The sequence below is a fragment of the Diadema setosum genome, chromosome 22, assembly GCF_964275005.1.
Source record: "Diadema setosum chromosome 22, eeDiaSeto1, whole genome shotgun sequence".
In the NCBI taxonomy this organism is placed as follows: Eukaryota; Metazoa; Echinodermata; class Echinoidea; order Diadematoida; family Diadematidae; genus Diadema; species Diadema setosum.
In genome coordinates this window covers 30,811,899-30,827,254 of record NC_092706.1, presented here as the reverse complement: position 1 = coordinate 30,827,254, position 15,356 = coordinate 30,811,899, and positions in this window count along the sequence as shown.

The window sequence follows — 15,356 nt, the reverse complement described above, 5'->3', positions numbered from 1 at the left end:
TGTCTCCCTCTACAAAGGAATATGTTGTTAGGAATGCCCTTTTAATGAGGTTATGCTTTTTATCTTAGATTCTTATGATAGTTACTATCCTGTATGTCACTGTCAGTAATTTCATTGTGCAATTTTCGTTTGTTATGTTGACTGAGAATTTATCTGAACATCATTACAATTCTTAATGTCGGAGAAATAATTGACAGAAAAAAAAAATGCTGTTCCTGAAAAGACTTGAACGTGTAAAAAGGTAATATCTTCCAACAGGCATTGGGCACTCAATGCAGAAACAGTATTAGCACTGGTTGCCGGCACAGTTACCATGCATCCTGAATGCACCAGCCACATACCGGTATCTGCATGACACAATCCTTGCTGTACTATTGTTGGTAGAAAACACCATTTTTGAAAGCTAGAACTTGTCATTAAGAGTATGGTAGTCAATACTACTTGAAAAAATACAGAAAAAAGTGCAAAAAATGGCAGCTGGGGTAGGGGTAAAGGGCAAGGAAAATTTATGTCTAAATATGGGCACAAGGTTAATATCATGTGGAAGATTAGGTTTTACACTAAAATTATCATTATAATCCATTTCCTTGACCCCAAAAACATGGGGTTAGACACCAAAACCATCACAATTGACCAAAGAATAGCCGAGTTATAACCAGAAATGTCTTTTTCAAAGCCGAAACGGCGACCAGCTTGGATTTTTTACGATTTTGGCCGGGGCACCCTGGATTTCGCAAAAATGGTGTCAGTAGGCACAAAGTCATCAAACTAAGGTGTGATGAGCATGTTCTGAAAATGTCACCCTCTTTAGCCCATCTCTAAGAGATATCAAAGGATGACGACTGTAATATTTAGGCTGTTATTTAGAGAATTCCTTAGTTGTTTCTTTAATCAGTCAGAATAAGCACACGATCTTCTCCTTCTTTGTATTCTTTCAAGCGGAGTTGAAATCCTTTCTGTTAAACCCTCTCTGATGTTTCGTTTTTATTAACCAAGCAGTCAGTCCGCAGCACCCGATAATTCGCTCGTATTTATTCAAATCGTATGCAAGCCCGCTCTAGGCTTGCAGAGTAATGAGCTGCGTAAGGGGATTTTGTCCTTGGGCTTTCGGCAACAAAAATACACCTTATGTTCACAAATAAAATTTGGTATCAAATTCAAGGAAAATATATAAACTATCGTCACATGTTACTCAAATTATTGTAAATGAAAAATATCATAGCGTAATTAGAGCTTGAAAAATGATGAAAAAAAGTAATTCGTGCAGTACACGTTCAAGACGTCAAAAAATATCAAATTCACCTTGCGTCTCAATGAAAATGCTTTATTTGGTAGTCCATCTCCTAATCTTTGTATCCATGTAAATATCTTGACAATTTGTTGCTTAATCCGGTCAGGAACCAGTAAAATATACATCGATGTCAGTGCTGATCAGCTTGAAACCGTGTAATCTCAAGAGTAAGCTCTCTCATTGGACAGCGCTTGCATTCAGCGCTTGCATTACGTCATTACGTTGACTACATAACGGTTTCATGCCACTTGCGGTTTCTTGGCACGCGTGTAGTTCAAGCGCGGAATGCAAGCACTGTCCAATGAGTGAGCTCTTTTGCGCCACTGTACACTTTGTGTGGAGCATACTTCCGGCTTAGGAGTGAATTTTACAGACATTTCAAAACGGAAAAACTAGTATAAATCATGCTTGCGTCTCCTTGACTCCAATATATGATGAGCATCTAAGTTTCCTCTCTACGAAAAAGCCAAAATCAGAAACAACAGTTTCTTAATCCGGTCAGGAACCAAAAAAGAACTTTAGACGACAAAATCTTCCGTGAAAAGCAGGTAAAATTTACGCAAATTCAACTGATTATATAGTCATGATAAGATCCGATGTTATACGCAAATTTAGTATCAAAATAAAGATCAAAGTCTGGAGAACAATTCGTCGCTTGCCCGGAAGAAGGGAACGAGCGCGCGAATACGCGTAAAAATAGATTTCGAGAAAATCGCAATTTAAAGTTTCAATTGACTTTGACTATATCTTTGATATTTGAATATCAATACTGCTGAAAATTCACAAGTGAACAGATAATATTCCAATTTGGTACTAGCTAAAGTGGCTATAATGAATAATCTACAAATTTTATGATATTGCTTATGATCTTACCTCATGCAGGTCTTTTCTCGAAATCTATTTTTACGCGTATTCGCGCGCTCGTTCCCTTCTTCCGGGCAAGCGACGAATTTACCGTGACTTGTAGCCATGACAAATGTATGTACAAGTCGCTACACTGTGAAAACCATAGCCCTATCAAAGTCTCGCAAAATCTCGCACGACGAGACACCTTTCGAACGCAAAGATCGTCAACGAGAGTGCTGAATAAATCTTGCCGGATCGGCTCATTAGCATACGTGCTGCGGACTGACTGCAAGTCCAAATAATCACAGGGTTCATCATCTAACCATCCATCAGCTAATCCCTGAATTTATTATTACAATGAAATAGCCATCATAATCTCTGCACGGCTGTTTGCAGCCACCAGCTGTTTGAAGCACCTCTTCAATTCCCTTTTTCGTTTCCTTGATCAGCGTGTGGGCATTCTCTTTCTTCCTTCCTTCCATTTTTCCATCTATTCTGTCTAGTCGTGTCATGTTGCTGTGTGTCTCCTATTTTGTTCCGTCTTGTCTTAAATTGTACTTGTGCTTCGCATATGCAAATAAGTATTTCATTAGATTTTTCTTGAGTGGTTCAAAATCTACAAGCTTGCTTTTTAGTGGGCCTCTCAGTTCTTTTTTTTCTCCAACTGAACCATGACCTTGTATTATTTTGCAAGTATACATGCATATATAGGTATAATATTATTGTATCATTTGATATCATTTGCCAGTTGTATGTATACGATCATGATATGATTCCTAATTTATACTGTGTTATGTTCTGTTGGAAAAAGGAAAATTAAATAAAATGAAATGAAATGAAATGAAAAATCTTGGCAGTAATTTGTTGTATTACAATCATGACGAGTTTGAACAATGCAAATGCTTTAGCGATGTCGATTGCATCGGATGCCCGAGGGAAGAAACGGACACTGGTCAAAATGTATATGTGCACACTTTGTTAACACGCAGGTGATAGGTTGATATGTTTTTATTCTTCTAGGTCTTGGGTGCAAGTAAGGAAGTTTGCTGAGGTAGTACATCTATAACCTCCGGGGTTTCTCGAGAGGGGTAACTATAGGGCATAGCAACAGCATCATCTCTATGGGGATTGGTTGGTGATGCATAGCTAGGCACTAGTCTGTGCGTTCAAACTGTACTAATTCCAAACATTTGGCATCTCCCTTTCATTAGTAAAGTAAAGTTTCTCTTTTTCACACAGATTTTTTTTCATTTTTAAACTACCACTGAAACTTAATTAATAAGGCATTGTCTTTTTAGGATTATCATGACAATCATTTGATACGTTCTTCACACAATATACTTGTCCTATTTGAGTAATAATGGAAATACTTGTATGGGCGTGTTTGACTTGCCATATCTTATATCTTACATTCAACTTTACAACATGTGTAATCATAGCAACACATCTTATAAACACAAACATTACTACTTGTAAAGTCAGTAACACTTCACTTCAATGTTGAGATATCACGGCTTTGTATGACACATTACAACGCACTCTTGTAACGACGTAAGTTCAATCTCGTTCTTCACACTTGGAGGAATACTTGTGATTGTTTTGTAAACTGTACTTTTGTTCACTTTTAGAAATGTGTTATTTTTGTCTTTGAAGAAACGTTAATTATTGTTTCTCTAATAATAATCAACAGAGCTGTTACTTTGGATAAGTTAGATGAAACACTTTTATTGCACTCAAAATGTAACCAACTCTGTTACTCTCCATGGATGAATAGTTCCACATCTAAAACATCACAATCCCGTGATCATTGTCATTTCATTTCCCGTCAAATTCCGGTATCTATCCTATAAAACAGATCAGTTTTTACACTGGTCCATATTTTTGACCTGATCTTGTGATACGATATTATGTTGAGTCATCTAGCTTTGTTGCATTAAGGATTGTTTTCCGCTGTACCTCTTCTGATGTCAATTCTGTTTTGACAGGAGCATTTTTCCTTCACATTCCACTATGCAACCTCTTGGAAACTTTAACAACAGCATCTTTCCAGAGTTTGGTTGCATTCGCATCTTCACTATACTTGTTCTCCTTCTTTGAGTGGAGAGAGCTTTTTTTTTTTTTTTTTTTTTGCTTCGATCAAAGTAATTTACTGCGCTTTTGTTTCTTGGTCAGCTTTGTTTGCACATTTTTTATTACTTTTGGTTTCAGCAGCTGGCTAGCTGTTGGCAGGGTGGTCCTTGTCCTCCTGTGCATCAACAATTGTGCAGGACTAGCATCTAGCCCATCGATCGATGTGTTCCGATAGTCAAGAAATGCCAAATCTGGATCTGTTCCATCTCTCATTACCTTTTTCATTAGACATTGCGATTTGTACAGTCTTTTCAGCTTTCCCATTGCTACGTAGAAAGTGATGAAGACGTGACATGTTTGAATTGGTACTGACAAGCAAACTCTTTGAACAGATCACTTGTAAACTGTGTACCGTTATCTGATACCACAATCTCCGTTATACCATTACGTGCAAAAGTGTTGATTGCATACTTCAATTACTCTTTATACCATGGGCGTAAATCCCGGGGGGATGGGGGATATATCCCCCCCCTGAAATGGAAGAGCGGGGGATGGCCTGTACAATCATCCCCCCCTGAATTTTGAGGGGAAAAAATGGAGGAAGCAGAAATGTGATTGTATCAATTTTGGCATATTGCATGACGTTTGTACGCCGGCCTTCAGACAGGTAACAGAGCTGAACAGTATTCTATCTTGTAGGAAAATGTATAATTTTCTCAGGCGCTCGCTCGCTTCGCTCGCTCGCGAAGAAAGTAACATCGACATACACTGTAAGGTATGGCTCAGGCGTTGACAACGTCAAATAGTATAGGTCTACATATAAACATGCTATGACGCGAGTAACTGGGGACCATCTGCAAAATATGTACGAAAACGTACAAACGAACAATAACAACAACTTTATCGCCATAAGTGAATCCCCTCCATTTCCTGAATCATTCCTGAGAAACGACAGTGACTGATGACTCAGTCAGGATACATCTATGGGCATACCAAGGGAAGATCAGGGACGTCGAATCTATATGTGGGGCAAAGGGGCATTTGCCCCGCCCCAAAGGAAGTGTTAAGACAGACAAATCATTTATCCCCCAAGCAATTCCCGAGATGAGGACAAATCTCGAACTTTCTTAATGGAAAATTGTCCAAATATCGCCAGAACTATGCACCAGATCGTTGTATTGCAATCATGAACATGCAAAAGGTCCGCTATACAGGATAAGGGATAAACTTTGTACACTTTTGACATAGACGTATATTCCCTAATTCATCAAAGAGTGTGCAGCAGATCTTTCACTGAACAAAAGCAACCTAATATGTATAGAGGCGTCGATGGGGGGGGTGGTTCTCAAATAAAAGTGGGACAAACAAAAGCGAAAAATGTAGCTATAAACGGCAGTTTTTGGAGTGTAAAATGTTAAAATTTTAAAGCTCGCTCGCTCCGCTCGCTCGCATTTAACCGCTATGCCATTCTCCTGATGTTGCTGCCAGTGATTGACAGCAGGTGCACCCGGTGTGCCCCCCTTAATTTCCAAAGCGAAAATATAGCTACAAACGACAGTTTTTAGGACTGGAAAATGTCAAAATTTTCAAGCTCACTCACTTCGCTTGCTAGCATTTAATCAGTATGCCATTCTCCTGATGTTGCTGCCAGTAATTGCCGCCAGTTGCGCCCGGTGTGCCCCCTTAATTTCCAAAGCGAAAAAATACAGCCACAAACGGCAGTCTTTGGACTGTAAAATGTCAAATTTTCAAGCTCCGCTCGCTCCGCTCGCTCGCATTTAACCGCTATGCCATTCTCCTGATGTTGCTGCCAGTAATTGCCGGCAGTTGCACTCGGTGTGCCCCCTAAATTTCCAAAGCGAAAAAGTATAGCTACAAACGGCAGTTTTTAGACTGTAAAATGTCAAAATTTTCAAGCTCGCTCGCTCCGCTCGCTCGCATTTAATCGCTATGCCATTCTCCTGTTGTTGCTGCCAGTGATTGTGAGCAGGTGCGCCCCCTTAATTTCCAAAGCGAAAAATATAGCTACAAACGGCAGTTTGGGGACTGTAAAATGTCAAATTTTTGAAGCTCGCTCGCTTCGCTCGCTCGCATTTAATTATTATTCCATTCTCCTGATGTTGCTGCCAGTAATTGCCAGCAGTTTTCGCCCGGTGCGCCCCCTTAATTTCCAAAGCGAAAAATATAGCTACAAACGGCAGTTTTTGGACTGTCAAATGTCAAAATTTTGAAGCTCGCTCGCTTCGCCCGCTCGCATTTAATCATTATGCCATTCTCCTGATGTTGCTGCCAGTAATTGCCAACAGTTTTTGCCCGGTGCGCCCCCTTAATTTCCAAAGCGAAAAAAATACAGCCACAAACGACAGTTTTTGGGACTGGAAAATGTCAAAATTTTCAAGCTCATTCGCTTCGCTCGCTCGCATTTAATCATTATGCCATTCTCCTGATGTTGCTGCCAGTAATTGCCAGCAGTTTTCGCCCGGTGCGCCCCCCCCCCCCCCTTAATTTCCAAAGCGAAAAAATACTAGTACAGCCACGAAGGACATGTGGGACTGTAAAATATCAAAATTTTCAAGCTCACTCGCTTCGCTCGCTCGCATTTAATCGTTATGCCATTCTGATGTTGCTGCCCGATTGCCGGCAGTTGCGCCCGGTGTGCCCCCATAATTTCCAAAGCGAAAAAATACAGCCACAAACGGCAGTCTTTGGACTGTAAAATGTCAAAATTTTCAAGCTCGCTCGCCCCGCTCGCTCGCATTTAACTGCTATGCCATTCTCCTTATGTTGCTGCCAGTAATTGCCAGCAGTTGCGCCTGATGCGGCCCCCCTTAATTTCCAAAGCGAAAAAGCATAGCACAAACGGCAGTTTTTAGACTGTATAAAATGTTAAAATTTTCATGCTCGCTCGCTCCGCTCGCTCGCATTTAATCGCTATGCCATTCTCCTGATGTTGCTGCCAGTGATTGACAGCAGTTGCGCCTGGTGTGCCCCCTTAATTTCCAAAGCGAAGAATATAGCTGCAAACGGCAGTTTTTGGACTGAAAAATGTCAAAATTTTCAACGCAAAGAGATTTCACCGTAGGAGGGGGAAACCCCTCTACCATACCCTCCGCCCTCGCTTGATTCGTTCCCTCACATAACCGCTCCTCCTAAGATCAAATCCTGTCTACGCCGATGATAGGCCCAATTATTTAGTAGGCCTTCACAGTGATGTCGCACAGCAAGAGCTGAAATACCACGATTTTGTCATTCAATAATATATTGTGAATATTTCATTTTCTTATTGTTTTTTTTTTAAAGAAAAGAAAAAATTTTCACCACAAGTGAGCACCAGATCGCTGAATTTCAGGTCTGAAAATACAAAATCTTCCTCGTGTGGGAGAGGGATACCCCCCCCCCCCATACACACCCTTCCCCCGTTCGGTCGTTCCGCTCCCTCTCACAGATATTCCCCCCCCCCCCCCCCCAAAAAAAAAAAAAAAAAAAAAAAATGTTTTCATATTTTTAAGGTCTGATTTTCCGCCGAAAGTTGTCTGACAAGCAAAAAAAAAAAAGCAACAAGAACAAAAAGTCTTTAGGTTGTTGCTGCCACTTTTCTCCCACTTTATATTTCATGCAAAAGAGTGGGGCATCCGATCCCTGTAAAGTGTGTGTGTGTGTGTGGGGGGGAGGGGGGCACAAAGCTTCTCCCCCCCCCCCACCCAAAAAAAAAAAAAAAAAAAAGGCTGCGCCGGTCCGGTTATGGGCTTGTAATCGTGGTGATGGTGACCATCCCCCCCACTCCTCAGTATGGATTTACGCCGTTGCTTTATACGCTAGACATTTTTTGTTGTTTTTGTTTTCCATGTTCAAACGTTATCAAATAAAATTGTGTGAAACAAAACTCAATTTTCAATTAATTGAAACTCGAATCATCCCATCTTTGTGGTTGAGAGATTTGTGTTGGTCGTGCGGGTGTGCTTTCCCAGGGCTGTTGGAAGATGTTACCTTTTTACACGTTCAAGTCTTTTCAGGCACAGAATATTCATATTTTTTTCTGTCAATTATTTCTCCGACATTAAGAATTGTAATGATGTTCAGATAAATTCTCAGTCAACATAACAAACGAAAATTGCACAATAAAGTATTACTGACTGACAGTGACATACAGGATACTGTAGTAACTATCATACGAATCTAAGATAAAAATCATAACCCCATTAAAAGGGTATTTCTACTTGTAACAACATATTCCTTTGTAGAGGGCGATAAACTGAAGAAACTCAAAAACTTGAGCCTTCACCCCTCTGAATAATATCTTTCTTTCATTTGACATATTCTTTATCATAATCGTGAATTGCAGAAAGAAAAAGAAAATCATCAAAGAATGGACTTCTTAAAATATTATAAAATAATGAAGAATAACAGGTACATGCTAAGGAATGAATTCTCCCCTCAAAAGCGTGTTTTCGTCAATGTATTTATCTCTTGACCAACTTTCAGTGATAAAATCGACCTGCGTTTCCACTTTTTTTTCGATTTTTTTTTTTTACATGTAGCGTGTACAATGGTAAAAACTTTGTGCTGAGATTTCAAAAACTTTGTTATAAAGATGGACGTGTCTTAGGTAACGCTAACTTTAATTTAAATTGTATATAAAAAGAATACTGTTTTTACACAGATGAAATTAATCTTAATTTCTAGGACACGAAAAAGAAACATCTCTGTTCAGTTATGGGATTGTCCCCCAGGAGACGTCCCCGGGGGAGTTGTCAGGTGGGAGTTGTCCTCCGGGGAGTTGTCCCACGGGGGAGTTATCCCCCGGGGGAGTATTCCTCAGGGGGAGTTGTCCTCCGGGGGAGTTGCCCCCCCCCCCCCCCCCGGGGAGTTGTCCCCCGGGGGAGTTGTCCTCCGGGGGAGTTGCCCCCCGGGGGAGTGGTCCTCCGGGGGAGTGGTCCCTCGGGGGAGTGATCCCCCGGGGGAATGGTCCCCCGGGGGAGTGGTCCCCGGGGGAATTGTCCCCCGGGGAGTTGCCCCCCGCGGGGGGGAGTAGTCCCTCGGGGCAATTGTCCCCCGGGGGAGTTGTCCCACGGGGGAGACGTCGTCCGGGGGAGTAGTCCTCCGGGGGAGACGTCCTCCGGGGGAGTGCTCCTCCGGGGGAGCTGTCAGGTGGGAGTAGTCCCCGGTGGAGTAGTCCTCCGGGGGAGTTGTCCTGATACGGTTTAAAAGATATAGGCGCCTATACCAAAACTACAGCTGCCACGGGCGCACGAAAAAAAAAAATAGATCTAATCATTCACTCTGATTTTTAGAATAATAGACTGCATATTAACCCTTCTACGAAAAGTTATCTTTTTACTGTAGCGCTATGATTGAAAACATCGCATTATAATTCAGGACGATTTTCGCCATGGAATAATCAACGTCTTTCACGATACACCACAGCAACTTTACCCATTAATTCTACCGAGCAAACTAAAGAGAAAATCGGCAAAGGGAGGCACAAATTTGGTATTGTACTGTGCAGTAGAAGGTCTAACATGAGCATTTCGAACAATTTTCGCGATAAAATCTTGTAATATATCGACATCTTCTAAATCGCAGGTGAATTAAGGTGAATTTCTTAGCGTTTCTACATTTTTGTGTCGCATTTTTGGCGATTTCGGCCCGTAACAACGCTCTGTTAGATAGATCATGATAAAATGTAGGCCTACCTTAGTAGTATCTAACTATCTTATACACAGCCCAGTCGCTGTAAGTAGCGCAGCGTCTGGTCGGGCTTCGTAGTATCATATCTTATCACATCACACTCACTCCGTACTCCCGGTCACAGCTCATCAGCATTAGTCTATCTAGCTAGGAACCCTCACAAATTCACTGCACGATCCATTCATTACTTCACCGAGTCCATCAAAGTTTTATCACTATCGATGAAAACCGCAGTGCTCTGTATCGTTTATTTCATCATGATAGGCCGGCCGGCCTAGTCAAGACTTCGACTTAGCCGATCAATGCCCGCGCATTGTCATTGCGTAGTATCTAGTATTAGCGATCCACATACGCCGAATGTTTCGCGAGGTTTTTTATTTTCGCCAATTTCACGAACCTGGTGCTTTTTGCGAATTTAAAAACACGAGAAAATATTAACTCTCTTTCCGTATATAAACACTAAACAAAAAGTAAGTTCCCCCTAAAACAAACCTCTGTAATTTATGAATCAGGAACCTTTGAGGAAATCTGAATACAGGATCATGTAGCTGTATTTCTCGGCTACCTTTCATGTGAAATTCAGTGGATATCACTTGGTCACGCTTGAGTGAGCATGACTTAAAGTCAAAATGGTCACTTTTTGAAGTTAACAAGCCCAATTTTGCAACTTTAATTTGGTGATATCGGAACAAATTTCAATTTTCCAGGATAAAGAGGCATGCAACGTATAATTTATGTGCTTCTTATCGTACTATGTGACTTGTGCACAAAATTTCACGGTTGAGTGACCACGGAGTAAAAAATTGCTAAAATTGCCGATTTGACATGTTTCTCGTAGGAATTTCTATCAATTGAGATTGAATTCGTTTGTTGAACAGGTTTTACACACACTTCACGTAATTTCACGGCTGAATGAGCACATTAAAAACAAAGAAAAATAACATTTTAAATTGTGCAGTAAGAATTGAGATATTTTTGCGCACTGAAATCAATTGTATTATGCTTTTTTATATTGTGCTATATAATACCCACACGCATATCAGTGACCACCTGACATTTCAGTCACGCTTCAATAACACGTGAGGCTGGAAACCCCTTTTTTACCCTACGTAATGAAAAATTGGCAGTTTGGCCATAATCCCCATGGTAAGTTCATGTAAAGAGGAGGAATTTATGTTTTTGAAAGCTAACAATGGTTTTTGCATGCAATGTGGTTTATTTCACGGTTGAATGACCACATTATGAAACAATAATTTATCATATTGAAATCATCCAGCAGGTGTTGTTTTGATATTCTGCATTTAAAGTCAACTGAAAAACATTTCATTATTGCGTTTTAGGACCGATATAAATGTCTCAGTGATCCTTGGCATTCCTTCAAAATTTTACACGCCAAAGGGTACATGGGGCCGGAAATCCCCCTTATAATCCATGGCTACCTTTGATTAAATATTGAAGTATTCCTGGGAAATTGGTCTGCCTTTAGTTTGATGAAATCCCCTTGTTGGGGCATAGATGAAAAATTATGCAAATTAAATCTCCGGGCCTTTGTTCTCGCTACTGAATACTAATTTTGGCATTAAGTTCTTGATGTCCTTGTGACGTCATGAAGTCATGCATGAACTCAAGGAAAATAAATGCAATTAATCATTGACATGGTACCAAATTTCACTTTTGTTAAACATCAATATTCTCCCGTGCTGCAAATATGCACTGAGAGTCTGGGGACAGATATTGATCGTGGTGAGATAGTGGCCTTTATTGTTCATGTGGTGTTGATGATTTTGATGGTGATGATAGTTGCTTAAAATGTTGGTTGACTGTTATACGATCGTTATGGCAATATATCACAGATTGGGTAGCATCTGCTCTCACTTTTTAGGCTCTATCCCCTAACACCGCTGAACACGTCTTCATAAATAAAACAAATGTAAATCTTACGGGAATTTCAGCCACGAAAAATGGTTTTGACCTGCACACTTTACTCATCTTATGTGCTCACTGGAGCATGTCAAAATGTCATTTTTTATCTAAAAGTTATGTTTTCATTGAAATCAGAGTAATTTTCCAACATTTCAACTAAAACATAAAAACAATGAATATTTCTTATCATATAGGGTAAAAAGGGTTTTCCAGCCCCACAATCTCATTGAAGCGTGACTGAAATGTCAGGTGATCACTGTATGCACAGTGGTATTGAACACAATACAAAAAGCATTAAACAGTTGATTTCAGTGCGCCAAATTATTGCAATTCTTACTGCACAATTTAAATCATTATTTTTGTTTGTTTTTAATGTGCTCATTCAACCCTGAATTTGTGCGTAAAAACTGTTCAACACACGAATTCAATCTCAACTGATAGAAATTACCACGAGAAACATGTCAAATCGGCCATTTTGGCAATTTTCACTCTTGAGGTCACTCAACCGTGAAATTTTGTGCACAAGTCACATGGTACGATAAGAAGCACATAAATTATACGTTGCATACCTCTTTATCCTGGAAAATTGAAATTTGTTCCGATATCACCAACTCAAAGTTGCAAAATTGGGCTTGTGAACTTCAAAAAGTGTCCATTTTGACCTTAAGTCATGCTCACTCATGCGTGACCGGGTGATATCCACTAAATTTCTGTAGCCGAGAAATACAGCTACATGATCCTGTATTCAGATTTCGTCAAATGTTCCTAATTCGTAAATTACAGAGGTTTGTTTTAGGGGAACTTACTTTTTGTTTAGTGTTTATTTGCCCCTTCCGTAGTGTACTCCACAACCACGAATTTAAGCACTCGCGAAATTATTGGCGAGTCCCGATTCGCGGAAAAAAAAAAGACTCGCTAAATGTATGGTGTACACAGCTGTAGTAGTACCAAGGAGCTGCTGATAGTACGTACTAAAGAGGTACGAAGCCCAGGCTTCTCCGCTCTTTGATACACGAAGGAGAAGATATGCTAGTCTAGATAGCAAGAGGTGTTAATTGGTCACACCTCCTAATTAGCGCTAATTAAACTAATTACCGTCCTCCTTCCGTTGCTTCCGGAAGTCTAGTGTTTTAAGGATGAACTAATTAATTAGTCATCCTCTTTCGTCACCCCCTAATTAGCGAACTTCTCTCCATCTTCACGAAGGGGTGCGTATATGAATGTTTATGAAATGAACTTATGAATATATGCATCGGTAGTGTGTTGGTGAATATTGTTGCACTGTAGTTGTTCACTTACACATTGTGTCCAGTTGCCACGATAAATGGTAATGCACATTGTGAGTATCCAAACAGCGATCAAGAGTGTATCCACGGGCACAAAGTTCTCATTCTCGGTGTATATTGTACACAAGGGTATGCAGAATGCGAGTGTGCATCATGTACATACAGTAGATCATGGCATAAAGGAGAGAGCAAGTTCACACTGCGATAGCCTACGTGAGAATGGTGAGGCGATCAGAGTTTCACTTTACCTCGCTGTGCACAATGTATAGGGAGAACAAGCCTGGTTCAAGACAGGAAACCAAGAAACAGTATTCCAGTAGCCACGGTAGGGGAAGTTCTTTGTGAGAGTTTAAAACAAAGAGTCAAGACAGGAAACCAAGAAACAATATTCCAGTAGCCATGGTAGGGGAAGTCCTTTGTGAGAGTTTAAAACAAAGAGTCCAAGACAGGAAGGTAGGTATATCAAGACCAAGGGGAATACAATGTAGGTATGCAGGGTCAAGGGATGCACGATTTAAGCAACTGTAGAGACTGAGGATGCGGGGGGGGGGGAGATTGGAAAACAATGGGAGTATGGTAGAGCTATGCTGTACAAAGAGGACGTGGCCAAGTTTACTGGATGAATGGGACAAAAGCAGGGTGCATTAATAGATGGGGGGGAGGTTGGCAGGAAGACTGGTTAAAGAGAGGGAGACAATGAAGAAGTGGGTGAAGGGGCCAAAGGGCTATGGTCAATTCCAATGACCAGTGGGGGCAGGGGTGTGTGAAAATGAGGATGTGACCTGATTGGCAGGAAGTATCCCCAAGTGTTGACCAATGGGAATGAAGACAAGGCCTACTCCAGCATACCCGTTACAAAATGCCACGTTGTGATTGGTCAAGAAGGGTTGAGGATGTGACCTGGTTGGCAGGAAGTATCACCAAGAGCTGACCAATGGGAGTGAAGAAAGGTCTACTCCAGCATACCAGTTACAAAATGCCACGCTGTGATTGGTCAAGGAAGATGACCTAGTGGTCAGCCTTTTGGAGATCAGGGTGAGTTGTGATTGGTGGTAGTGAGTAAATGTATGTATGGCGGGTAATACAAACCTGTGGAGAAGGCACATACGCAGTGTAATACAAGTGGCAAAATGTTGTGATTGGACGATGGAATGTCCCATAGGGTTGTGTGTTAAAGTATGAGAAGGATCGTTATAAAAGCCCGACAAAATTTGGAGCCATCATCAGTGTCAGTCTTCGAACTGTCTCTTGGATATCGCCTATACTTACATTGCGTGACCTTCAGTTTGCTTCGTTGGACCGTGTACATTATATACGTCATGATGGCTACCCTGGCTCCTGGTGAATTCGACGCTAGCAACACCGAGGCAACTCCTTCTAGACCGGTATTTCAGGAGAAAACCAACACCAAGGTCCCACCCCATATGCTTGCTATGCGGGTAAGTTGAACGATTTCAATACTATACACGTAATACCTGAATGCTCTGTAGAAATGATCATTGCATAATATATTTATGCATAAATTAAATAAGCTGCATGCGTGATTTTTTTTAATGTATCAAATCCAACGTTTAAGATAAACGTACGTAACATAATATAGCATGAAAGTCTTGCATAGTAAATCAATGGGCATGCACGATACAGCATGATTTCTGTCAGTGTATCGACGAGAGTATTGATGGTATCCCATGTTTCTTTTGTTCTGTATAGGCAAGTGCTGATGAAAAAGGAGAAAGTAGTCTGAAGGTTGCTGAAGAGGCGGGTAGTCGGTATAGCCACGAGATAGATTACAAACTTTGCGAATTCGAATTGGGGTCAAAACCATTTCACTTGGGCGGAAAACGTTTTGCGGTAGTGAAAAAGTTCAGAGGGGTCCCCTACATTAATATTCGTGAGTACTACCAGCTGAAAGGGACAAAGAGAATGCTGCCGGGGCAAAAGGGAATCAATTTGACGGGTGAACATTGGTGGAAGCTGATGAAAGCCTCGTTTAAGATCAGCGCTGCTGTTCGTGAACTGAGCAATGTTAAGAAATAAAACAATTCAGAGATGCATTCAAAGTGATTTGATCCAAAACGCAAACGTTTCGTAACTCAGTGACTATACCGTTCTACTCTTTCATCTTCACGTACCAAAGGCTGCTGCTGCCGAGGTGGATCTACAGCAAGAGAGACCTCCTTCATCCCCGCCGTGTTTGACTCCTCCAACCCCCGACATTGGTCCGATCTACATCGATGATTCACCTTCATCGC